This window comes from Panulirus ornatus, chromosome 48, assembly GCF_036320965.1.
Source record: "Panulirus ornatus isolate Po-2019 chromosome 48, ASM3632096v1, whole genome shotgun sequence".
Lineage (NCBI taxonomy): Eukaryota > Metazoa > Arthropoda > Malacostraca > Decapoda > Palinuridae > Panulirus > Panulirus ornatus.
This window is the reverse complement of record NC_092271.1, coordinates 27420583-27448535: the sequence shown is the minus strand read 5'-3', so window position 1 is coordinate 27448535 and position 27953 is coordinate 27420583. Positions and strand designations below refer to the sequence as shown.

Here is a 27953-nt window from a genome sequence, read left to right as displayed (position 1 = left end):
CGCCTCCGCTCTCTCACTGCATCTCCTCCTCCGCCTCCAGCAAGAAGACCCCCAGCAAGAAGACCGACCCCCCTCTCTCAGAAAGACCCCCACTCCCCCAGCAAGACCCCCCCCCTTTCCACCTCTTTTAGCAAGGCCTTCTCCCTACTCCAGCAGGCCCCGCCCACCTGCTAGGTCCAGCAGCCAGGCCAGAAGGGAATACCTATGCTAATATTGTCATGAGAGGCGGGTCGGCCGGCAGCCTCGCCCCTCACCTGTGCCCAGCCATGAACTCCTGCATCCTAGTGGCTGAGGGAGGATGGCCCACACCCCCCAGAGTGCGGGGGCTATCCCCAGAATATGGGGTTCCCCCCCCCCCCAGTGTGTGTCTGGGGCTGTTTGCGTCTCTTGCTAGCCCGTTGATCTCCTGTGCCTTCTGCTATGCTATCCTGTCGCAACTACACATAGGATTATGGACCATTAGGTCTCCTGCTATGCGTCCTGCCCGTGTACACCCATGTATACTACCCTTCCCCCACCCTCCCCCGGCTGTCTCTGTGCTGCCTACACTACACTCCTCGCCTCTGCTCTCCTTGCCATCTCTGTCTAGTGTCTCACCACTGACCGCCCGGTTATTTCTCCTCCTCTCCTTCTCTCTCTCTCTCTCTCTCTCTCTCTCTCTCTCTCTCTCTCTCTCTCTCTCTCTCTCTCTCTCTCTCTCTCTCTAGTATCCACCACCCGCTGATTAGCTTCATCTCTCTGTCTCTCTGTCTCTGTCTTTCAACATCTTCTTTGGCACGTAAGTTCTACTCCTTTTGGCCCAAATTGCAATCTTTTCTTTCTGCTTCACCCATACGTAGGCTGCTGGCATTCAGACCACAAACATACAGTCTCTCCATATCAGACATAACATTCACTGTAGGACGATTCGAAGTTCATTGTCCTAATATCATATACTGTTTTACAGACTTGATGTGAACAGGAATAACCACATTAACAAACAGGAATTAGTTGTATGAATAATCAGTAACAAGAATCTCTGTCAAGGGTTATGCATAAATCATTTCATGGTTCTCATTCGTAGATGAAGAAATCTTGGAATGGTATCATTAACCTACTATATCACCTCACTTCCTTAACTTTCTCTCCAAGTTTTGATGGAAATAGACAAGGGACTCGAACCCAGAGACGCAGAAACAGAAGATGAGTCTTAAAAGGGTTGATGGAAAATAGTGGACACATAGTTCTATGTATTATCTTGGCAGGGTACAGATAAGATACAATCTGGATGGGTTATGAAGGATATTAGTAACGCATGATATCCCCTTAAATTAGTGAAAAAGAAAATGGGAAACTTCGGAACCCGATTGTTAAGAACAAGAGAGAATCTGAACAAGCTGATCCAAATACCCCCCAGTGGTCCTCCCCAGTGGTTCTTTGCCAGCTGAGGAATAGGTGACGGAATACAGGGGATGGCCTTGACCCTCTACACTGGGGGTAGTAATCTGGTGGGAACAGCTCGCCTTCCTCGAGTCATCCATCCTCTCCCAAACCACCCTCTCCCCTTCGTGTGGTCACACGCACGTTTGGGGGGGAAGGTAGGGGATAATAACACCTCGTAACACCCTTAGTAACAGGCTAATTCCTACTTAAGAGGCGTGAGATGGGGAGGTATGTTACCGGTATTACAGATACCTCTGATACGGCTGGTCCATTCCTCGGTGGTGTGGTACCCACAGCTGGGGGTTCCTATGGTATTCAAGGACACGGGTGTATAATGCCTAACAAAGGGAGATTAAGTTGTACACACTGAGACGCAGCTCATGGCCAGCCTAAGGATCAGATCTGCCGTTTGAGGTTAACTTTAAAAGCTCGAGTTTCCACATTAAGGGGCACAATTTTTAATGACACTTTGGCGGTGTTAATACAATTTAAGAAGCTTGTTGATTCACCTCATAGACAGTTTAAGATGCAAAGTTTTAACACGAGTGCACTTTAGAAGTTTGCGTTTCAGTTCACGAAACTTCGGTGTCCTGAATAGCTACCGACCCAGGCGTTCGAACACCCTCGAATACTAATCAGTGGATGACCATTAAAATCACAGCTCACGAACGCCTTACGGAAATTGAATGTCAGACCTCGACACCTCCGCCCCGTGCACCATCCCAAGTTCCCAGACACAACCCCTCGAACTCTGAATCCCCGACTCACAGACGGGGTCGAACAGTAAGCCACTACTGAGAAGAGGAGAGGTAAGCGTGTCAGCTGACACATACAACACGGGTCCAAGATTCTATCTTTCATATATATATATGAATATGTGTGTGTGTGTGTGTGTGTGTGTGTGTGTGTGTGTGTGTGTGTTGGTGACCAGGCAACGTTTCGAAGCTCTTCAATTCATTAGCGGGTCAATCCAGATTCTAGTGATTCGAATCTCTGATTCATTATCTATTATGGCTACAGCTTTATTCTTCATAGACATATAAATCCCCATTTCGAGTGTGCATAACGTATATAAACTATGTATGTTTTAGATTCATCTAAAGTTCCGATAAGTCTGTTTATTCGCACGGTGTCGTAGGTATTCCGGGGGGGAATTTCGAGTGGGAGACCTCGGGGGTATCACATGATCTAGAGCGTTGACCGGATATCTTCCAGGTGGCTGGACTTTTCGGTGTTAAGACGCCGGGTGTTTGAGGCTGGCCTAATGGGATGTGGCGACCCACCTCAGGAATTTATCTTTGGGTCAGCCACCACAGTGTTGTGTAGGGAGCTGTTGGGGTTCGCCGGTAGAACGCTATGGGGACATTTGTTTTGGGAGACACAGGTACGATGTTACAGGGAGAAGAGGATCGTCGTCGTTTAAAGTAGCGAAGAGAACGTTGTTTAGGGAGCGGTGACGGCCGACGTTTAAATAGCGGTGATAATGTTGTCCATGGAGTTGAGAGGGGCGTTGTTCAAGTAGCCGTGAAAACGTTGTTTAGGGAGTTATGTATGTATATGGACGTTGCTTAAGCTGCAAGAAGAACGTTGTTCAAGGAGCTATGGGAACGTTGTTAGGGAGCACTTAAGAACATTGCTTAAAGAGGAGTTAGAACGCTGTTAAGGAATGCCACGGGATCGTTCTTTGGGGTCACTGAAAATAATGCTTAGGGAAGTTTAAGATCGCTTTTAATCTTAGTATCAGAGCTGTGTTTACAAGACCACTCACACCAGTTAAAGGTATGTATACACCGCTGAGGGGGTAGCACGGACCTTACTAAGGCTGATTCAGATGTTTGGATGTGTGGTAAGTAGTCAGTACGTGACCCACGCAATAGCACAGCAGCCAGGTATATATGACTCAGGTGTGTGTGTGTGTGTGTGTGTGTGTGTGTGTGTGTGTGTGTGTGTGTGTGTGTGTGTGTGTGTGTGTGTTGGAATGAAGTGCGTGGATGTAATCTGTGTGGAGTGTGTGGGTGTGGTGATAATGTTGTATTTGTAGGGAAAGTGGAGACGTCGAAGTCTTAGTTTTGAAGTTTTGTTGATCCACAAAGCTTTAATTTTGAAGCTGGTAGATCCACAAAGCTTTGATCAAGAAGCTGGGATATCCATAAAGCCTTAGTTTTGAAGTTGGTAGATCCACAAAGCTTTGATCAAGAAGCTGGGATATCCATAAAGCCTTAGTTTTGAAGTTGGTAGATCCACAAAGCTTTGATCAAGAAGCTGGGATATCCATAAAGCCTTAGTTTTGAAGTTGGTAGATCCACAAAGCTTTAATTTTGAAGTTGGTAGATCCACAAAGCTTTGATCAAGAAGCTGGGATATCCATAAAGCCTTAGTTTTGAAGTTGGTAGATCCACAAAGCTTTGATCAAGAAGCTGGGATATCCATAAAGCCTTAGTTTTGAAGTTGGTAGATCCACAAAGCTTTGATCAAGAAGCTGGGATATCCATAAAGCCTTAGTTTTGAAGTTGGTAGATCCACAAAGCTTTGATCAAGAAGCTGGGATATCCATAAAGCCTTAGTTTTGAAGTTGGTAGATCCACAAAGCTTTGATCAAGAAGCTGGGATATCCATAAAGCCTTAGTTTTGAAGTTGGTAGATCCACAAAGCTTTAATTTTGAAGCTGCGAGATCTGCAAAGTTCGAGGAACCAATACATAGTTTTATTTGTGGTGATGGTGGCTGAAGTTTTAGAAGTGCTATCTAAGTTATGCAGTTGAGGTTTAGTTGATAATACAACCATATGTCTTAGACTGTCATCAAGTCGCTGGTGGATTTAGGATCTAGTTAAGAATATAATCAAAGACGGTGGAGGGAAGTTTACATCACTGCGATCTGGGTTTGTGAAACGTCAGAAAAATCAGGTACAGTTCTGCTGTCTTTTTGTACGACTTGAAGTTAAGGTATTTTTCTTTTTTGTATTTACGTTTTAGGGTATTGCATTTGACCTTGGTCATCTTGAGCCGTGTTCTTGAAGCAAACATTGCCGCCAGGAGCTGTCAAGGCAGTTGGTCCTAACATAACACCACTACACGTTCCTTCACAAACATTAATTTCACTCTTGGTCTTCACTTACGACGAACATGTCCTTCAGAATAACATGGAGAAAAGTTGGCAGGGAGGAAAAAAAAAATCATGTTTTTTTTCGTGCTGTTTAAGTGGAGTGAACGAAGCCAGAGACAGGGAGCTTGCGAACACCAGCCTCTGCTGGGCGGAGATCACAATGTGTGTGTGTGTGTGTGTGTGTGTGTGTGTGTGTGTGTGTGCTTTAATCCCACTCGTTCGGGTCGCTGGGTTTGGCTTAGACCTCGCCTCCGTGATGTAACAATATGTTCGCTGTTTGATTTAGCATTTAGCGCGGTGAGGAGGAAGAGGCAGGCACAGATGCGGGGCGAGTGACCCCGTGTTGACCGGACAGCTGTTAACAGAACAGGTGTTGGTTGACCAGGTGTTGACAGACCAAGTGAAGACAGTCATGGAAAGAGCATTTGTTGCCGGGCACCTTGATGTGGAACAGACATCTGTTGTACATCCTGGCGTGTTATGTCTTTTCTTTTTCTTTTTTTCTTTCTTTTCTGACTCGACACAGACAACTGAATGCCCTGAGCAGGGTGTTTTAAAATGGTTTGGGCACATGGAGAGAATGAGTGAGGAAAGATTGACCAAGAGGATATATGTGTCGGAGGTGGAGGGAACGAGGAGAAGAGGGAGACCAAATTGGAGGTGGAAAGATGGAGTGAAAAAGATTTTGTGTGATCGGGGCCTGAACATGCAGGAGGGTGAAAGGAGGGCAAGGAATAGAGTGAATTGGAGCGATGTGGTATACAGGGGTTGACGTGCTGTCAGTGGATTGAATCAGGGCATGTGAAGCGTCCGGGGTAAACCATGGAAAGCTGTGTAGGTATGTATATTTGTGTGTGTGGACGTGTGTATGTACATGTGTATGGGGGGGGTTGGGCCATTTCTTTCGTCTGTTTCCTTGCGCTACCTCGCAAACGCGGGAGACAGCGACAAAGTATAAAAAAAAAAAATATATATATATATATATATATATATATATATATATATATATATATATATATATATATATATATATATATATATATTTTATATAGATAGATAGACAGATAGATAGGTAGATAGATACACTCTAGTTTTAGCCAGGTCCCCATTTTAACGATCAATTCCCGAGGGGAGGATGAGCAGCTGGGTTAACTGTGGACAGGTTGCAGCGACCAGGAATCGAACCTATGCAGACTCGATCCCTGGGTGGCCCGTGAATGCTAATTTACTCGTTTAATTGTTGGTATATAATGAGAAAATTAGGCTAGCTGAGGATAGGTTGGGTTAGGTTGGTGTGGGGGTGAATAGACTGCAGCGGAGGTAACCATGAGGCAGTAGGACTGTTGCCGTTGTGTGAAGCAGCGACAGTGCAACGGTAGTGTTGGCAACAGTCTGTTTAGTAGCGGGCAGTTCGGCGATGGCAACAGGTCTGTTGATAAGGGACGGGTTAAAGAGACAGAAACGGTCAACAAGTCCTGTTGGCAATGGTAGGGCTGACAACGGAGCACACAGTCGGTGCCTGATCAGCAGAGTCTGGATGTGGGTAAACCAGTATTGAACCTGTTTGCCGTGTGTGTGTGTGTGTGTGTGTGTGTGTGTTGCTCCTGGGCCACGTCTCCTAATGTTGTTTAATTCTTGGGCTCCGTCAGAAACGTTTTCACCAAACTGTTAAGTCTGCCATTGCCGGTGTTTGAACTTAAACCATCAAACAACGCGACCACAGTTTGCTGTTACTTGGAGGAGAGAGAGAGAGAGAGAGAGAGAGAGAGAGAGAGAGAGAGAGAGAGAGAGAGAGAGAGAGAGAGAGAGAGAGAGAGAGAGAGAGAGAGAATCACCTCGTCTCACACTTGTCAACGATTAAAGAGACGATGATACCAGAGCGAGCCACCTGGACGCAGGTATCCCCCCCCCCCCACAAGGCGTGTCGTCAGGGTATTAACCGGCAGAACACTGGACTACGTACATCTCTCAGACGAGGTAATCCTGAAACACTCAAAGACGGACTTAATTTTTTTGTAGTGCAAGATGTTATGGTAAGCAAGTACGTGGGGCACACTGCTGGACGATGCAAGAAGGTGTTAGGAAAGCATGGGAAAACTGGCATTGACCTTCCCCGGTCTTAAAGAGCCACCGAAGCTTGATTACAGCTTAAACTAGGTTTCTTTCCCGATGACCTCGTCCATGGGAACAGGTAATTCCGTGGGCACGAAAGATGTGGGAGTAATATGTCTCTCCGTCCACCCAAGGTTTGGAAGCTTACGAGTGATTTCATGAGAACTCTGGCCACTCGTACCTGGGAACTCTCGCTCAAGCGGGTTCAGTAAGGCGGGCGGTTCGTGAGAATTCGGAGCGACCCATTCTGATCATGAAGGCTCTGGTGATGGTTAACTTCACGACTGACGTTATTTGCGTGTCTTTTTATGAAGAAAAAAAAAAAGGTTAACGGATCTCTTCTCAGTTATGTATTTGCTTTTTCCTCCCAGTCCTGTGTTAGGTTTTCGCCTGTCCCTATTTAAAACTCGACACGTATTCTATTCTGCTATGGTAACTAACTCTGTTGGCGTTTCCATTTTCTTTGTATTACGTTGACTCTTCATTTCCAAGGACTTCCCAACCTACAGCTGCTGGTTGAGGCGGGCGTTCTAATCTGTCTGTCTGTCTATTCATCAACCCTGCACTCGATTCCCTGGGGTGGGTCAGGTACATGGAGCCTTGCAAATCACTCGTCTTCACCATCCTCCTCCTCCTCCTCCTCCCCTGACAGTGCTGCTGAAGTGAATCATGGCCTCTCACACTTATATAAGCACGTACATTTCCCCCAACACACACTTCAAGTTAATTAGTCGAGTGAGACCGACCGACGTGTCCCATCTATGATAATGAGAGTGAATGAGTTTGGCTCCTGATTATAATGTTTAAAACAAATGGAATTCTGCTCCCACGAACCTTAAGATTTGTTAAAAACCTCAGACTGGCCAGTGAACCAGGTTAGGTTAGGCCAATGTGGCTTAACCTTTACTAAGTAGCATTGCTCGAGACTTTCATTAGAGGTTTTAAGGAGACGTTTTCATATTGATATTTCCGGTTTAGAAGCGAAGTTATCGGCGAAGATTAATGTCGACGTTACAAGTCGCCGTCATTCGTGATTATCTGTGCTTTGAGATATTATTGAGACGAAGGATACACGCACCTCGATGTACGGCGTACTCAGGCCCTAGCCTGATGTGAGCATTCACCGAAAACTTAGCGGGTCGTGTGGCCGTGTGACTGCATCACAACCCCTGGTCTTGCATCAGGGGGAGGAAACCCATAGCAGTGTGTATGTGCCCACCAGAAACCTAGACCTACCATGGTGTATGCTATCACCAAGACCCAGGAGGAGGAGGAGGAGGAGGAGGAGGAGAAGGAGGCTGTCGGTGACAGTGCATCCAGCGTGAGTGTGGGAGAGTGTGGGTGCCGCCGCTGCTGCTGCTGCGGGTGGTGTGTGGGAGTGCCTGTAGTCAGGTAACGGGGCCCACAGGTCCTCCACGTGTACATGGCAAGCCTCACAGGACAAGGCACCGTCAGGTACAACCACATCCCCCTCCCCCACAGGACGAGTCACCGACCGTCAGGTACGAACATCTCTCTGTCAGTCTTCCTGAGATTTATGGATTTCCTGGACAGTCTTGCTTCCCTAACAGAATATATTTCTTTTTTTTTTTCCCCTCTTCTGCAGCTTCAAGGCTGCGCTGCAGTCAGTAGCAGGGGGAGGAAGGAATACTTTGGAGTGAAATTTTCTTCCACGAGATTGTACTCTGATGGTACAACCTCGTCGAAGGTGACTTTTCACTCTCATTGTAACAGCAAGCAGGCGGAGTCCGGTAACGCATATATATATATATATATATATATATATATATATATATATATATATATATATATATATATATATATATATATATATATATATATATATATATATATATATATATATATATATATATATATATATATATGTATGTTGTTCCAGTGGCTCCACTTGTGGTAGTAGTCAGTATGTGACCATAAATTCCCCCTCCCCTACAGACACTCCCAAGAGGTCGCCTTTTCTCCAGGAGGTCATTAAACGGAGGTCACAGTAGGTCAGGTCACCTGAGGACAGAGAGAGAGAGAGAGAGAGAGAGAGAGAGAGAGAGAGAGAGAGAGAGAGAGAGAGAGAGAGAGAGAGAGAGAGAGGTCAAGCTATCACATTATCAGTTTTGTCTGCGACTGGTGGCGTACTACAGGATCCTCCGGTTATTGCCATCAACGTCTTTATAACCTACAAATCAGCTCACGTTAAAAGAGAGTCACAACGAATCATAACTTCGCGTTGTCCCGCGAATAACGCTCCAGTTATATAGGTGTCCGTAGGTTGTGAATGTATCGGTTATGATCTTATTAAACGGTGAGGGATGATTGAGGAGTGCTGACCCCATCGTATTTGTCATGAGGGTTCAGAGGAGCGCTGTTTTGCCCTGGTCTCAGAGGGTCTTTAAGGAGGGTGCGAGCCCCAAGTGATACAGGATTAAGATCTCTATCGGCAGCAGATGCTCTCCTTACGGAAGGATTTATGGTGTTTGGCTTCGCCTCTTTCTTCCCATTGTTGGCCCACTCCTGAGTCTGGCCCAGTGTAGTGCTTTATAACTTTGAGGCTCAACAGGTTTTAAGTATTGTGGATATTGACATTTTGTAGCTTAAATATTTGGTATTTTTTGGTAATTTTGCATCACTTTTTTCTACTTTTTAGTATAGTTATATATATATATATATATATATATATATATATATATATATATATATATATATATATATATATATATATATATATATATATATATATATATATATATATATAAACAGAGAGAGAGAGAGAGAGAGAGAGAGAGAGAGAGAGAGAGAGAGAGAGAGAGAGAGAGAGAGAGAGAGGACCACGGGTATGTGATCACACATGCACACTCCAGGTTTACTGGTGTTGGTGGTGGGAGGGATCAGCATGCGTCCATAGCTGCGCTGGATTGTTCGTTTGTCATTCTGACTTTCCCATGATGGCGGGCTCCTTGAGCTCAGCGGTACGACCCACGAGCACGAAGGTACGACCCCATGTGGCCCTTGAGACTGACGGCACGACCTTTTGGAGTTGGTGGCGGAAAACCTGGCAAGACCCATAGTAATCAGGTCAGAGGCCGGTTTCCTCACACTCAAGGGTCGTACCGTCGTGCTCAAAGGTCGAACTGTCGAACTAATGTGGTAGTGGTTGACCCAATCACGCGTTTGTTTGGTAATGACGTCGTATGCATCGACCAATCAGTTATAGACCGTTGCTGGCAAGATGACAGACTACATTTGTACATTTGCTAAGGATGTAGTGAAACACGATACCACGTCCATTTGCTTGTTCATCGTCAACAGGAGCTTATGTCAGACGTTATTTCTTCGCATAAATGTACTAGGTTCGCTCACTTAAACCTCATCAGTTATCTTGGTTTAACTTCCTCATACAAGATATCACCAACTCAGGGTGTTATAACCCTCACACAAACTATACCAACCATCTCCCTCCTCCCCTCCTCACCAAGTCTGTTACCTTGTATATAAACCCTCTATCACTCCCAGTACTTTCCTATATTATCTCTAGCATCTGACCCTTCCCATATTATCTCTACCATCTGACCTTTCCACCATCTTATCTCTACACCACTTAATTTCTCCACCATCTGTTTTCACCAGTGTTTAATTCCATGATCTAGTCTCCCCACTATTTTACTTCCCCATCATATAATCTCACCACTGTTTAGTATCTCCACTATCTAACCTCTCCACCGTGTAGCATCTCTTCCGGGAAAACTCTCCTCGACTAACACCACGTCCATCGAACTCTTTCCTTGACTGACCTCACCCCATCCAACCCCATCTCCGTGTACACTCCCTCCTCATCCAACCCTAACGCTCCTTTTCTGCCTCCACGGATGGGGTTGTTGGTTGGGTGGTTGGTGGCCCCGGAGCGTGCCACAGCCCCCACTACCATACCTGCCGGCTGTCGCACCCCGCCTCGCAGTCACATCCCAGCTCCGCCCCGTCCCTCGTCTGCGACGGGAGAGAAGGGGTTATCAGAGCTGGAGTGGGGTCTAGGAAGCCGAACTAGCGGTTTAGGAGCTGTAGAGTGAGGGCCTAGAGTCTCATTTAGATGTTCGGGGGCTAGATCGGGGCTCTAGAGGCGAGGACAGGGTTCTAATGGCAAGGGTTGGTTTCTAATGGAGTAGTTGAGCTGTAGGTTCTTAGGAGGGGTTTTAGGGGCTACGACAGGGGTTTAGGGTCAAAGGTAACGCTCTGGAGGCCAGGGTGGAGTACTATAAACCAGGGCAGGGCTGAAGGATGTGATGGGCGGGGGAGGTTGTGTACAGACGGCTGAGCCTGCCAGCTGTCAGGGCACGCGAGGACCCACTAAGGACCAGGGAGGGAGTTGAGGACCTCCATGATAACAACCTCAACAAGCTCAAGTGTGAATACTGAAGGTCCTCCAGCCGGGGTCTTGGTGTTCACCTCACACTCATGATATGACCGGACACCTAATGAGGCTGTATCTTCTTGGTATTCACCCCTTCACTCATAACATAACCTCATATCTAATCAGGCTGGTACTTGGTACTCACCCCCACCCCACATTCACATGTCCTCACACCTATTCGAGTGGCTCATTCTGCGCGCGAGGCAGCAGTTCAAAGTCGAGTGATTTCTCTCTATCGTAGATAGGAATCCATGACTCGATAATAACCTCAATTATCTTTTTCCTTTGGTTAATTAAGCCTGAATTGCATTATATCGTGATAACTCATTAAGTGATTAGGGCAGTGGCATAACTAATCCGTGTATATATATTCATTAACTCTACCCAACGTTTTAGGATTCAGAATTTGGGTTTCAAGAGGGGTTGGAACTATTTCCTGGGACCTGAGTTAAGGTCTGGGTTTCGGGTCAGCGGTCATGGCGTTTAGACAGCGGTTTAGATATGTTTTAATGGTGGTCTAGCGACTTGCGGTAGTTGTCGTTATTGGGCCCAGGGTGGGGCGGGGGTCAAGAGGTCCAGGGGTGCTGGTATGGCGGTCTTCAGGCGTGGGGGAGAGGGGGATGGATGTAGGAGCAGGGGTGGAGATTAGGCCGCTATAGGAGCGTGGATGCCGAGGTGTGTGTGTGTGTGTGTGCCGTGCTAAGACGTCTGGAGGGCAGGGGTCGTTGCAGGGAATAGGGTGAGATAGGGGTTCGCTTGAGTCACGGAGGACGGGGGATGGAGGTCGTTCTAATACTTAGTTGTAGGGTTAGAGGTGCCTCTAGTACCTGGTAGTGGCTGGAGATCGCTCTAGTACCTGGTGGTGGGGTGTGGGGTGGAGAAGGGTCCTCGGGCTGGCGTGCTATACTGCTCTAACTCATAATACTTGTGGAGCACACGACTGCTCTCATTATACCTAGACGGCATAATTAACGTGCATACACAATGAGGACAAGGGCCGACTGTACACAACAGATGGCACACATGATCTACATATTCATGTGTGCGTCTTGGTGTACGCCGGTGATCATGTGAGTCTTGGTGTATACCGGTGATCATGTGCGTCTTGGGGTTGGAGGTGATCAGCTCTCTTAGGTTTAATTACCGTACACACAGGTACACCCCGCCATGTCCAGGCCCCGGTAATTGCTCCGGCTCTATATAGATGTTATGTGTAATATGTTATTTACGTCGGGGGAAACCTTTGGCTGTTCCGAACCCACTTAACGTCTCAAGAAGGACTCCCTCCCTGGAAGGAGGTGAGGGCAGCCCTGTTGAAATTGGGTGAGGGTCTCCCTTAAACCCTTGAGCACGAGGGTACCAACCTTAAGCACGAGGGTACGACCCTTCAGCACGACGGTACTACCCAAGGGTATGGTAGAGTGCCCCGGGGTCGTACCGTCGTGCTCAAGGATCGTACCGTCGTGCTCAAGTATCGTACCGCTGCGCTGAGGGGGTTTAAAAGGAGGGAAGAAAATATATTACTCTCTCACCACAAGGAAAAGGTTCTTTTATGAGAGAAATCGAGGAGCCCACCTTGCAAGGCGATGAGGAGAGAGTGTGAGGCTAGCTGGCGGCGGCGGCAGAGCGAGTGGCAGGGATCCTGATGGGAGGTGACTGATGCAACAGGTGCCAGAATACAGGAGGGGAGAAGACGGTATCAAGAGTGATGAGAAGGAGAAGATAGAATGAGAAAGAGATAAAAAAAAAGAGAAGGAAGAGAGGAGATGTAATCATGAGAAATAGTGTAAATGATAATGAAAATAAAAAATCAGTGAAGAAGAGTGAAAACTTGAAATAGAATAAAGCAAAGAGGGACAGGAGAATGAGGGAAGAAAGAAAGATAAAGACAAAGAGAAGAGATGAAAGAATGATGGAGCAAAGAAAGACGGAAGAGATAGGATGAAGGATAGAAGGGAGAGAGGAAGGGAGGGACCATAAACAGCTCCACCAACATTCCATCAGTGAAAGGAACCCAAGGAACTACTGGTAACCCACACTCGTATCCCGTTACTCGACCCTGTCTCCCCAGGAACCTCTGACGTATTGCTGGGGTTCCTACGCAACACACATCCCCAGGAGACTGTGGGGGTGTTGCTGGGGTTCCTAACCCAGCATCCATGGGCATTCTAGGGTGTTGCTAGGGTCCTTCACAATAGACACCTGCGTGGTCTATTCAGGAGGTCCCCGAGGGTGTGTTAGTCTTCACCCCAGGGGCTTCTGGGGTGTTGTGGCCTTCACCCCAGGAGCTCCCGGGGTGTCGCTAGGGCCCCACAACCTATTCTTCTGGACCCAGCTCTATTGAGACTACATAGCAGTAATCTTCAGTCCCATTACCTTGAAGGCCAATTACCCTATTACGTCCCATTTCGTGCCAGTGGGAGGTTCTGATTGCACCGTCGTGGGGGGTAAACTGTGCGTGTGTCTCACTAGCTGGGGTGCCACGCTGCTGCTGGGGGAGCTGAGCATATACTAGGGGGGTAAGATGGAGGTCGTACCCAGAGAAAGAAGATGAATTCACGTTCTTAAAGACTTACCAGATTTCTTTATAAGTTCTGAGAAATAGCCGCGAAAGTTTTATCGCATGTATGAAAAAGAAGTTCCTTTTGAAGAGGTTTCAATAACCTGTTTTCATTGTCCAGTTAATGAGTTGCTGGGGTCGCCGGTTGTATTGTGGTAATGCTTTCACTTTATGGAACAAGAAGGAGAACATATACAAATAACATTCATAAGTCATTAGACAGATTTACTAATTACTTTTTTTTTCAGACAACCAATTTTATGGCCAAAGTCTGAAAAAAATATCTGGTACATATGCACTTTGTTCGTATATATATATATATATATATATATATATATATATATATATATATATATATATATATATATATATATATATATATATATATATATATATAAAATGTTGACAACTTATTTCATATTTAGTTCTTGAAAAGACTCTTAGTGGCGTCAAAAAGACTCATAATCATGTGTTTTAGGGAATCATATGTCTGTCATCGCTAAATATGAGAGAACCCCCTCCCCTCGTTTTCTTTAGTGTAAAGTGGTGGTGATGAATGTGACCCTTCTGTTCACGGTACAAAAGGGTGAGGGATGTGCCAGGTTAGCCCACCGGAAATGGGTCTTCAACCTTGTCGATTCTTTTTTTTTCGATGTGTGTCTCCCCCAAGCATTAAAACACGCCAGGTTTAACATTGGTTTACCTCGATCTTTCATTGGCTGTACCTGCTATTGTTCCATTGACGAGAACATGCCAGGTTTAACACTTTTTTTTTTCCGTTAGCACAGTGAATGTACCAACACTTATCTCAATAATCACAACACATCAGGTCTAACTGTTTTTTGTCGACGTTACATTGGGTACAATACATACTTGTCCTTATGATTAAAACACGCAAGGTTTAACTTTGGTTTACCTCAATACTGCATTGGTTTAAGTGTGGTTTACTTCAGTACTGCATTTGTTTATGTGTATTTGTCCTGATTCCCAAAACACATGGTTTTAGAGCGGTTTATCTACAGTAATAAAACCATTAATATCACCCAGGTTTAAGAGGCCTAAATATGTATTCAAAGGCAGCATTAAAACACACGGTTTATTGTGGGTTCCTTTGACATGGTTGCAGACATAAACCTTGAAGGCTCTGGTTTTTTCGAGGTGACCTTAAGCGTTGCCTTGACCCCACATTTGTTTTGTGGACAGTAATTACTTCCTCTTCATTTGCCTCTTGCTTTTGTCTCTTGTCTGTACTCTCTATTTCATCTCTATCATAGTCGTCTGTGTTGTCTCTTTCTTCAGTTTAGTCTTATCGTTTTCTCTCTCTTTCTCCTTAAGTCTCTTTCTCTCTCAGTGTCCATCTATCTGTTCATGTTCTTCTCAGATACCCCTCCTTGTGTTTGTTCAACACTTCTTCCTTGCTTATGTGGCTTCTCTTTTCTCCCTTTCCCATACCAGACATTCCAAATGTTCTTCCCCCTCTTCTTCTGTTCTTCTCATAACTTTCTTGTTCATCATTCCTTTCTGCCAAGTTCCACCGCGTCTATATCACATTATCACACCATCCTCTCTTCTCCCCGCCCTCCCTCCACACACGCTTCTGTGTCTACTCCCCGTTGTCTGCTGGGTGGTTAGGAGGGGAGAAGAGGAAGGGGTTGGACAGATGTGCGTGTATGGCTGTGGTATGCTTAGTTAAGCATTTTTTTGTTACCTTTTCTTTTTCCTTTCTTTCCTCCATATCTCCTCCCCCTCCCCCTCTCTCCCGTACAGCAGGGACCCAACTTCAAAGCAGCAGCAGCAGCAGCAGGCCTGCCTCCAACACCACCCCCTGGCCTTCCCTCCCACCCACCAGCCAAATCCCTCAGCCCACCAACGTCGCTGGCCGGGACCCGATGCTGAAAATGACTTAATTTGTTCGCCTTATTTTTCTGCTTACCGTGTCTCCTTCGCCGTCTTGCCAGTTTACACGAGCAGCGTTCCAGCATCTTGTTCACAGACTCACGTGAGCCAAGTCAGGGTGGGTAAGTACGAAGATATGGAACTAAAAAAGACGAAGGGGCGTCGGACGGTGGACACAAAGGAGGGGGGGGGGGTTGGCGCCTACGACCTGACGACTGGAAGGGGCCAATAATGGGCCCCAACCAGATGGCTTCTTTACCTTCGCTTTACCAGTAATTAACACGTGTATTTTTCCTCCGGGGAAAGAGTTGCTACAGGGTAAAGGAGACCCCCGGGAAGGGCGATCACCCGGTAGGGTCCCTGGCCACCAGGGTGGATAACGCCTCGTCCTCAGCCTCAAAAGGATGGTGTGGATTCTTCAGCACCTCGGCGGGAGGATAGGAAGTGACCGCGTGTTTCTGCGGCCGCGTGAGGGTGTTAAACAACTCTCAGCCTGGCTGCCACTTGAGACTGAGTCTGTCCTGGAATTTGAGACCAGACTTACACTGTCCTACCTTACCTTACCCTACCCTACCTTACCTTACCTTACCTTACCCTGTCCTACCTTACCTTACCCTATCCTACCCTGTATAATGTGCGGGGATAACATCATTTGGTTGGAGAACAACGTATTCCTGGGGGGGAACTTTAGATAATTTTGGATAAGGAAGATAAAGGATTCAGTACGAATTACAATAAATTATAGTTAACTAAAGATAAGCAGAGCTAGCTAGAAATAGTATGATTTACATTGATATGTAAAAGATATTAGACCTATTTGGTTTCCTGTTACATGATACACGCAGTTAGATAAACAACGATAAGTATATTTGCTAAAGAAACGTTTACATGCACAGATAGACAAATACACTACTAAGAGACATGGGTCATGCATATACTTACACAGAATATAATATACACTATAGCATATAAGTTGTATACATCTCATACAGTGAGTGTCTTTAAGACATCAACTTAAATCATCAACCTGCCAGTGACCACGACAGTCCCATGGTCGGTGTGCGAAACATCCCAGAAATATCTAGAGGGAGTAGGAAGGGAGTCCCCTTGTCCATCAGTATCCCAGACCCTAGCTAGAGGGAATAGGGAGGGAGTCCCCTTGTCCATCACTACACATCCCAGACCCTAGTTAGAGGGAGGGATGGGGGAGGAGTTCCAGTGTCCATCATTAAGCATCCCAGACCTAGCTAGAGGGAGTGGGAGGGAGCGTCCCATGTCCATCACCCAGCAACACACCAGCCCTGAGGGCAAACATTACCATAGTGTAATTACCATACAGCTGTTGCCGTAGAGAAGGACCTCATTGCTGTGGGTGGTCGTCTGGTGTTGATGTGGAGGTCTACCTTGCCGTGGATGGTCGCCTGATGTGGCTGTGGAGGATTGTCTTGCTGTGGGTGGTCAATTTGTGTTGTTAATGGGCTGCCTTGCCGTGGATGGTCGCCCAGTTTTGCTAAGGAGGGCTGCCTTGCTGTGGATGGTCGCTTGGTGTAGCTTAAGAGGACTGTCTTGCTGTGGTAGGTTGCTCTGGAGGGTTGTCTTGCCGTAGGTGACCACCGAGTATTGCTGTAGCAAACCATCTTGCAGAAGGTCCCAGCTAAACAAGGAACAACCCATCCCCTTGTCAATGAACTAGAACAGAATATCCTGGAAGAAATACTTTCAAAACATGAGACTCTGTCCAGTGTAATTATTGTTTCATGCAGCTCCACAGGGATTATCATGTGTCAGGTCCACCCTGGTAATGATAATATTAATCACATGATAACAGACGAGAAACCGTGTATAGGTGGCAATGATTTTTGCAACGATCTGTGAAGCAGTCGAGAGAGTGATGAAGCTGAAAGACTGATCGAACTTCAGGAGTAAACAGTTGATTACCCAGTAACGATATAGAACTTGTAGGGATGAAGAATTGATCTGTAATTCGTCGACTAAATGATGATCGTTGTGTTTCTTCAGTGGCAAATGATTAATGTTTCAACGCAAGATGAATTAGATGTGTACCGGATTTCTGTATACCTTTTTGCTAAGTTTGGAGAAGCATTTAGCATAGTCCATACTATATATATATATATATATATATATATATATATATATATATATATATATATATATATATATTTTTTTTTTTTTTTTTTTATACTTTGTCGCTGTCTCCCGCGTTTGCGAGGTAGCGCAAGGAAACAGACGAAAGAAATGGCCCAACCCCCCCCATACACATGTACATACACACGTCCACACACGCAAATATACATACCTACACAGCTTTCCATGGTTTACCCCAGACGCTTCACATGCCTTGATTCAATCCACTGACAGCACGTCAACCCCTGTATACCACATCGCTCCAATTCACTCTATTCCTTGCCCTCCTTTCACCCTCCTGCATGTTCAGGCCCCGATCACACAAAATCCTTTTCACTCCATCTTTCCACCTCCAATTTGGTCTCCCTCTTCTCCTCGTACCCTCCACCTCCGACACATATATCCTCTTGGTCAATCTTTCCTCACTCATCCTCTCCATGTGCCCAAACCATTTCAAAACACCCTCTTCTGCTCTCTCAACCACGCTCTTTTTATTTCCACACATCTCTCTTACCCTTACGTTACTTACTCGATCAAACCACCCCACACCACACATTGTCCTCAAACATCTCATTTCCAGCACATCCATCCTCCTGCGCACAACTCTATCCATAGCCCACGCCTCGCAACCATACAACATTGTTGGAACTACTATTCCTTCAAACATACCCATTTTTGCTTTCCGGGATAATGTTCTCGACTTCCACACATTTTTCAAGGCTCCCAAAATTTTCGCCCCCTCCCCCACCCTATGATCCACTTCCGCTTCCATGGTTCCATCCGCTGACAGATCCACTCCCAGATATCTAAAACACTTCACTTCCTCCAGCCTCTCACCATTCAAACTCACCTCCCAATTGACTTGACCCTCAACCCTACTGTACCTAATAACCTTGCTCTTATTGACATTTACTCTTAACTTTCTTCTTCCACACACTTTACCAAACTCCGTCACCAGCTTCTGCAGTTTCTCACATGAATCCGCCACCAGCGCTGTATCATCAGCGAACAACAACTGACTCACTTCCCAAGCTCTCTCATCCCCAACAGACTTCATACTTGCCCCTCTTTCCAAAACTCTTGCATTTACCTCCCTAACAACCCCATCCATAAACAAATTAAACAACCATGGAGACATCACACACCCCTGCCGCAAACCTACATTCACTGAGAACCAATCACTTTCCTCTCTTCCCACACGTACACATGCCTTACATCCTCGATAAAAACTTTTCACTGCTTCTAACAACTTGCCTCCCACACCATATATTCTTAATACCTTCCACAGAGCATCTCTATCAACTCTATCATATGCCTTCTCCAGATCCATAAATGCTACATACAAAATCCATTTGCTTTTCTAAGTATTTCTCACATACATTCTTCAAAGCAAACACCTGATCCACACATCCTCTACCACTTCTGAAACCACACTGCTCTTCCCCAATCTGATGCTCTGTACATGCCTTCACCCTCTCAATCAATACCCTCCCATATAATTTACCAGGAATACTCAACAAACTTATACCTCTGTAATTTGAGCACTCACTCTTATCCCCTTTGCCTTTGTACAATGGCACTATGCAAGCATTCCGCCAATCCTCAGGCACCTCACCATGAGTCATACATACATTAAATAACCTTACCAACCAGTCAACAATACAGTCACCCCCTTTTTTAATAAATTCCACTGCAATACCATCCAAACCTGCTGCCTTGCCGGCTTTCATCTTCCGCAAAGCTTTTACTATATATATATATATATATATATATATATTTGTAGGCAAGATATCCATCAAAGTCGCACAGTCAAGTTTTTCTAGTGGATCTAGAAAGCTAGTTTAATCACAGTGGGCCCAGAATATCGCCTTGCTGGGCCCCATAAACACGAGAATGTTTGTGAGAGATCGTAGATAAACCACTGATAAAAAAAAACGTAGATACTGTTAATCTACCGATATAAAAACTAGTTTATTCAAGTTCAGAAGAATAAACAGGTTATAATAATTTAGTTTTTGTCTGCGGCAACAGGAGTTGGGTCCTGGATAATATGTATAGTGAAGAATGTTTTTTTATGTATATATTTAGTGAAAAATATATGGATTATTTTTAAAGGGGAGCAGGTAGTAGTTAGCACAATACTTAGCACTGTAGTTAGCACAATAGTTAATACAGTAGTTAGTGCAGTGGTCAGTAAAGTAGTTAGTACAGTAGTTAGCACGGTAATTGGTATGGTAGATAGGGCTGGGTACCCACAGATGCATGCTGTTGTTGCCAGATGTGACACTTATAGTGGATATCATTATCATTATCATTGTTATTATTATCATTATTATTATTATTATTATTATTATTATTATTATTAGTAGTAGTAGTAGTAGTAGTAGTAGTAGCAGTAGTAGTAGTAGTACCAGAGCCCATGTTACGGGGAGCCCGCAGTTTCAAGGCTGCTGCGCTCTACGCAGGTGCAGGGAAATGATGGACTCATTTAGAGCGAGAAAGTGTTTCTCGACGAGACCCTACTCCTCTCCCCTCACTGACGATGATACAGCCTCGCTGAAGGTGACTCCTCGCTGGCAATGTAACTCCATCCAGGCGGAGTCCGGTAACACTTGCATGTGGATGCAAACATACTTACAAAAGCACAAGTTAGTATAACATACATGCGCTACACGTATAGGTTTCTTATGGAATCGCCAGGACCCCTTCTGTGGGGTCTCTGCAGGTGCTTTGAAGCTGCGCTCCAAGGGAGAAGCAAGGTGAGGTGGATTCCTTTGGGGCGGGAAGGGTCGTCGCCGACGCTGTTACTCCACTCGGCGGGCCGCTGACGACGATGCAACCTCGTTGAAGGTGACCTCTCGCTCGTGGTGTTTGTTACCACTTGGTGATGGAGTGCGGTAACAACCACACACACACACACACACACACACACACACACACACACACACACACACCTCCCATATCTCAGTAATATATATGTTTTCCTGATGGGAGTATAAAGGTATATTTTCCAGACGTGTGGTCAACCACAGACCAAACACGAGCGTCCAGACCAGCTCCTCTCACCCCCGCCCCAGTAACTGGCCCTCCTGGTTACCACCCTTTATCTTGCCATATACGAACCACCACACCCTCAACCCACGATATCTTTATGGGTTTTCCTGTGACCCATTCACTCGAGGATCCCATTCCCTCTGCCCAATCCCTTGTTTGTTCAATAACCTCAACATGAGCAGCTTCGTCATTAGATAGACACACTAGAGTAGACAGTCTATTGGTCACAGTTAACTCGTGATAACAGTGGCGGCGGACACCTCCCTGCCCTGCACCTTGCAAGACAGCGAAAGCTGGCGGGACAACACGCCCGCCCTTCCCTAGGTCATGTTTTTATCTCCTTTTCACTTCCCGTTGGCCTCTTTAACTGACCATTCACCCCTTATTTGTCTATCTCCTTTCTATTTTTTTTTCTCATTGAAGATCTATCAGGTAACCTTGCGTCTCTCTTTACTGGGGGTAAAGCCAACAAGGTGCTTGGCTCTGGGGCTGTTACCTAATGCACTTGTATGTCCCTGTAAATACCTTTATAAATCATCGTTGTCATTATAACCTCAGAACCCTAGACTGGCTGTTGTAGCTTCGAGGCTGCCCTCCAGTCAAGTGCAGGGTGACGATGAACTCCTGTACACACACACACACACACACACACACACACACACACACACACGCACCTTCCTAAGCTAGGTACCCCATGATCGACTGGCCTCCAGGGAGGATGAACAGCTGGATTGGCTGTGAGCCGAGTGCTACACTCAGGATTCGAACACAGCGGCCCTGTGCATGGCTCATAGTCAGCAACGCTTACCGCCAGACTACGGAAGCCCTTATATATATATATATATATATATATATATATATATATATATATATATATATATATATATATATATATATATATATATATATATATATATATATTGCGTCCCGTCGTGTTGCTACCATGTGGTGACCAAGTCTGCTGGCATGGGGTTGGCCTGGGCTCCACTGTCACTTAGTATTCCGTCCACCAGCCAACCTCCCTGGTTGATCAATATTAATCTGTCCACTCGGCCGCCATCGCTGATCAACTGGCATTGTGGGTCCTGTAATCAGATACCTTTATCATAGCCTTCGTGTTAGCTTCTATAGCCGTCGTGTTCGCCTCTATATTATTAATTCATTCCGGTGTTCCAGTGTATGGAAATACTGGTTTCATGAGGGATATTTTGTGTTTAGTGTTAGTACAAACATGCAGATGCCGCCCGCTTTGTTTCACCGCACCGCTGGCCATCATACTAGTGACGAAGATTTCTCCTTTCATCTCCCCTGAACTCACTCTGTTCCAACCATCTGTTATTACGAGAATAATAAAAAAGAAGACTTGTCAACATCTCTCCTATTCCCCATCCATCATTTATCCACCACCTTCCACTTATCCCCTCCTGGTGTCGTCCCACAGGGGGACCGGCTGATCCCCCGCCCGTTATCGTCTATAGATCGGCCGAGGAAGGCGAGGAGGCTTGATACACAGAAGGAAATTCCTCTCTGTGCCTCCTTGGCTTCACTCGAGGAGGGGATTTCATGTGACGGTCCGACCTGAACTGTGAACGGTGTCGGATTACTTGGAGATTATTCGATTACACCCGGGATTAATATGTTAAGCTCGGGTGATTGGCTGTACGAGGATTAATCCGCTGAAATGGTTATGTTTAGATCATTTAGCTAATGTGGGATTAATCTTCGAAGGTGGAAGGTTTTGCCTATTGGTCCCCCATGTAGGACTTTGATACAGAAGGATCAAACTGTTTGAAGTAACTGATTATATTGAGACTGCAGTATATTCAGCGAAATAGATTACACTTCGATTGCTTCACTGATTGTAATCAAACTAATAAACTGGTGCTTCTGTAGTACCATCATCACCACAGATGGCAGATAAAAAAGAGAAATTGACCATCCTGTACCATTGTGGGTCTAGATATGTATTCACACAACATGATCTGTCATTTGTTATTCTTGTCCTCATAACGCTGACCGTATCATGGTGTCCATTGACATACGGGAATGAGACGTAGCTACACTACACTGACTGCCGGGGTCGTGACAGTCAAGTTGACACAAACATCTTTCAAGGATGAGGGATAGTCTCCGTGGCATTAGTACTGCAGCTGATCGACGTGTGTCCGACCATCTCAGTGTGACGGTGGGAGGAAGGGCACTGGATTATAGTGTGAGGGGAGTGGATCATGGGAGAACCCCGTGAAACCCTAGAGCTCAAGTGGAAAATAATCAGCTGGTCATGGAAGGGGATGTGTTTACCTTCAGGAAAGGTGTTTATAACACGATTTTTGCAATTCTTATTACTACGATTCTCTCTCTCTCTCTCTCTCTCTCTCTCTCTCTCTCTCTCTCTCTCTCTCTCTCTCTCTCTCTCTCTCTCTCTCTCTCTCTCTCTCTCTCTCTCTCTCGACTTGTATCAATCATACCGTCGCCCCAGATGATAGCATCCCGGGAACCAGCCAGTTCGTCAAAGCCCGCGTATCTACACCATACAGGTCCTTAACAGTATACGTATGTACGTTCTTCTCTCATGACAACCATCCCGGCTGGATCACTCATGCTAACTGTTGTACGAGACGATGGCGCATCATACCACATGCAGACATCCTGAGCTACGAGAATATCATGGAAGTCTTAAGGTGATGGATTACCCGAGGATATGCCGAGGTTGAAGGTTGTTTGTGATAGCGTGAAGTGGTGTCAGAGTAGGTCGCGACGAGCCGGCTTTTAGGTAAATACTGGGAGAAGAATATTACATTATCGTGCTCAAGAACGTGTCTTGAATTTAAAGGAAGTTGTGTTTTGTGTGTCGTGTCTTTATTGGGTATTGACCACTGACACCTGACTGGTTGTGTATTTTTTTTCCTAAACTTTTATTGTGTTGATTTAAATGAAGAGAATATGATCATTTTTCAATTACAGGTTACAGCTAATGTATTCTTGACGCTCTGGGTTTGGATATTTAAGACAGGCTATATTTACATATTGCATGGCATATTATTAAAAAAAAAAAGAGAGGCCTCCTTAGCTTATCGAGGTTGTCCAGAAGGATATAGACATAGATCCACCCTTGGATGATTTACTCAAACCCGCTTCTCCTCAGACCCCACACGTATGGCGGCTGGGCATGAGTTGGGATAGGACGGTCTCATCTACGCTGGACCAGACGACCACAGCCAGCATGAGGAATCCCAAGCACGTGCTGTCGGAGCGGCATGCAGGGAGGGAGGGAGGACTTCCTACCTGCTGTCTTAAACTCTTCCCTGGGCACTCGTCTTGACCCACATGCTCATCACATTAGTATAACCCCTCGCCTTGCCGCTCGTATGTACTCTGAATACATGTGTGTATCTGCGGCAGGGAAGTGGTTGACCGGTATGGCCGACGCGCGTTGAATTATGAGTCCTGTTGGCAGGGACGTCAGCCACTACTGTGGGATCATCCATAACACTTCAAGAATTCTTGTTTCTGTCAGTTGCTTTGTGGGAAGAGAACCCACAGCTCCCTCCCTAGCCCGATGGATGTGGCAGGTGGTCTGACGGTGTAAATACCATCTGTCTGGAAGAGGATCAGCCAGCTGGTGTGTGGGACTACGCGAGTCCTTCTACCATGGCCATTGTGCATTCAGAGAGGACGTTAGTATATCAAGGTTGTGTCGCAGACTTCAGGAAACAGCAAAATGTGGGGACGCTGGATACACGCCACTGGCTTGCTTCAGTTGGTTTGGGGAGAGTGGTGAAGTAGCCAGCTTTCTATCTCAGAGCTTCAGCATTGCTCTCCAGCTACGCAATGCAAAGTTCAGTATCGGTCCATCTTCCCTTCTCGACCAGCTTTAGAAACCAAAGTACATAATTCTTTTAACGTCTTTTCAGTTATTTAAATTATATGTCTATAACGAGAATGTAAGACAGAAAGCAGATCATAAGGAAAAATGTAATATGAGACAGTCGTCGGGAAAATGAAAATGCGAAAAATTTTCATTCACTTCCTTGAAGCTATGGCTTCTTTAGAATTAAGCCAACACACACACACACACACACACACACACACACACACACACACACACACACACAAGGTTATTAGGTACAGTAGGGGTGAGGGTCAAGTCAATTGGGAGGTGAGTTTGAATGGAGAAAAACTGGAGGAAGTGAAGTGTTTTAGATATCTGGGAGTGGATCTGTCAGCGGATGGAACCATGGAAGCGGAAGTGGATCATAGGGTGGGGGAGGGGGCGAAAATTTTGGGAGCCTTGAAAAATGTGTGGAAGTCGAGAACATTATCTCGGAAAGCAAAAATGGGTATGTTTGAGGGAATAGTGGTTCCAACAATGCTGTATGGTTGCGAGGCGTGGGCTATGGATAGAGATGTGCGCAGGAGGATGGATGTGCTGGAAATGAGATGTTTGAGGACAATGTGTGGTGTGAGGTGGTTTGATCGAGTAAGTAACGTAAGGGTAAGAGAGATGTGTGGAAATAAAAAGAGCGTGGTTGAGAGAGCAGAAGAGGGTGTTTTGAAATGGTTTGGGCACATGGAGAGAATGAGTGAGGAGAGATTGACCAAGAGGATATATGTGTCGGAGGTGGAGGGAACGAGGAGAAGAGGGAGACCAAATTGGAGGTGGAAAGATGGAGTGAAAAAGATTTTGTGTGATCGGGGCCTGAACATGCAGGAGGGTGAAAGGAGGGCAAGAAATAGAGTGAATTGGAGTCATGTGGTATACAGGGGTTGACGTGCTGTCAGTGGATTGAAGCAAGGCATGTGAAGCGTCTGGGGTAAACCATGGAAAGCTGTGTAGGTATGTATATTTGCGTGTGTGGACGTGTGTATGTACATGTGTATGGGGGGGGGGGTTGGGCCATTTCTTTCGTCTGTTTCCTTGCGCTACCTCGCAAACGCGGGAGACAGCGACAAAGTATAAAAAAAAAAAAAAAAAAAAAAAAAAAATATATATATATATATATATATAAGTGTGTTTGTGTGTGTGTGTGTGTGTGTGTGTGTGTGTGTGTGAGGGTTTAAAAACGCTGTTTACTACCATCAGAAACATACACATTAAGGCAGGTATGGCAGTCTCACGACCCATGCTTTATTCTCTAAGTTCCGCTGGACTAGTATTACTGCCGGTGATTTTCATATATCACTCTACGTTTACGCAGCTCCCACCATCATATATCTATTTTTTTTTTTACTTTAGATATTTTATACAAGTCACAGTGAATGATACAGTGGATCGTATATACACAAGTCACACTGAATGATACAGTGGATCGTACATATGATTTTTTATTCCCCTCCAGGATACTCGTTGCTACGTTGTTATTGCACGTTCTCTACCTGCAGGAATTTGGTTATTGGCATCACCCGGTGCAGTACGAGTTCCGTCTCCCCTCACCCCGCCTCCCAGCTCCCACCCCGACAGGTGCACGAAGAACGACCTTAACGGGTCATTATTCACAGGTGTATGTCCGGCTGTGTGGTATTTCCTAGGGGGAGGGGGAGTACCACACCCCTCTTAATATCATTACACCCTCCTCACTATAGTACCCCCTTCTGATCTACCTCTCCCCGTTTTCTTTACTCCTATTCTTCCCGCTGATTTTCGCCACTTTTACGCTCTTACCTTTTTTTTCTTTCTTTTGTCCCCCTGGTCACCCCACCTTATTCTTTACTCTTCCCATATCTCTTCTCCCCATCATGGCCCTTCTTTTCTGCCCCTTTACCTTCACGACACTGCAATTGTTGCCCCCTTCTAGTATCTAATAAATCCCTCTCTCTAGTTTCGTCTCTCCCTCTTCTTCGTCTGCTTCTCCCTTCCTCTCCAACAGGGCTCCCTCCCCTTCCATCACTACTCCCTCCTTCTCCAACACCCCTTTTCTCCGTAACACCACTCCTTCCCCTCCTACACCACTCCCTTTCCCCTCCTCGCCCCCTTCAACACCAATCTCTCCCTTTCCAATCCCACTCCCTCCTCCAACACTCCTGCTTCTCAAGCATCATCACTCCGTACCCATCCCATAAAATCCCTCCCCCCCTCCAGCACCACTCCATCACCCTCCTGAACCATTCCTAACCCCCCTCTGCAACACCCTTCTCACCCCCCCCTGCAACACCACAACCAACACCCCTCCATCACCCCTCCCTCCCTTTCCCAACTATTGTCCTGGGCGGAGGTTAGCCGTGGCCTCCCCGGAAATAGCCCAAAATATAATTTCAGTAATGTCGATCTTCCTCAAGGTAACGCTGCAGCGGCCCACCTGCCGGGGGATGAAGGTGAACCTGCCTCATGCTAACACAGCTCGTGGGTGGGTGGGTGTAGCAGGGGAAGCACGGGTAACACGAGACTCAATGGTCTGTGACGAGGTTACGTGCTGCAGCACAGTAATAGTACTCTACATTCCTGATCTGTACCGATGAAGACAAGATAGTAAAAAGAGAAGGTTCCTTTCCCACTCACCACTACAGATGGAGACAGGATAGTAAAGCAGAAGGCTCCTTTCCCACTCACCCCTCTGGTACGTCAAGCCGGCAGGAGAACAGCGTGTAATATTGCGCGAATATACTGTCAAGGAAATTCTGTAGGAAAGAATGAATCGAAAATACACTGTGATGTAATTTCATCCGCTGGACACTATGGGGAAGATGGACATAATTCATTTATCTTTGCAAAAGACAGTTGAAATACGTGCATGATATATTGTCACTATTGAATGGCTTTATTAAGTGATAACAGATATAATTAGATTAATGGTTAGCCGTATCTTAAATGTATTAGTTGGTCATCGCTCTGACAATATGTAATGCTGTATTATTCCAATGTTCATTACTCGACTATTGAAGAATTTTTGTTCCCCTTTTGTGCTACATCTCTTTCCGTTTAACTTGATGCCTGTATTACTGGTCACTGTATCTATGTATCATGAAGAAATTATCGTGAGTTGTATTACTGAAATTATATATTTGTTACAAAATTTGAGATTATATATTACTTTGAAAATTATCATATGATCTCGAAGTCTGCGTTCTCTCTCTCTCTCTCTCTCTCTCTCTCTCTCTCTCTCTCTCTCTCTCTCTCTCTCTCTCTCTCTCTCTCTCTCTCTCTCTCTCTCTCTCTCTCTCTCTCTCTCTCTCTCTCTCTCTCTAGCGAAGATGATTTTAGGTTTCAGAGTCTTTCTTCACAAGGTATATCACCGAGTAGCGAAAT

At 45.7% G+C, this 27953-nt stretch overlaps 1 long non-coding RNA gene across 1 annotated transcript in view; it reads left to right on the top strand.

The window, feature by feature from the left end:
* The window catches only part of LOC139763900 (uncharacterized), a 167404-nt gene extending 142636 nt beyond the window's left edge, over positions 1–24768 (top strand). Inside the window, exon 8 of the long non-coding RNA XR_011716287.1 lies at positions 23856–24768. This is a non-coding gene — a long non-coding RNA (uncharacterized lncRNA). The remainder of the gene's footprint in view (positions 1–23855) is intronic.
* Positions 24769–27953: the final 3185 nt, after the last annotated feature.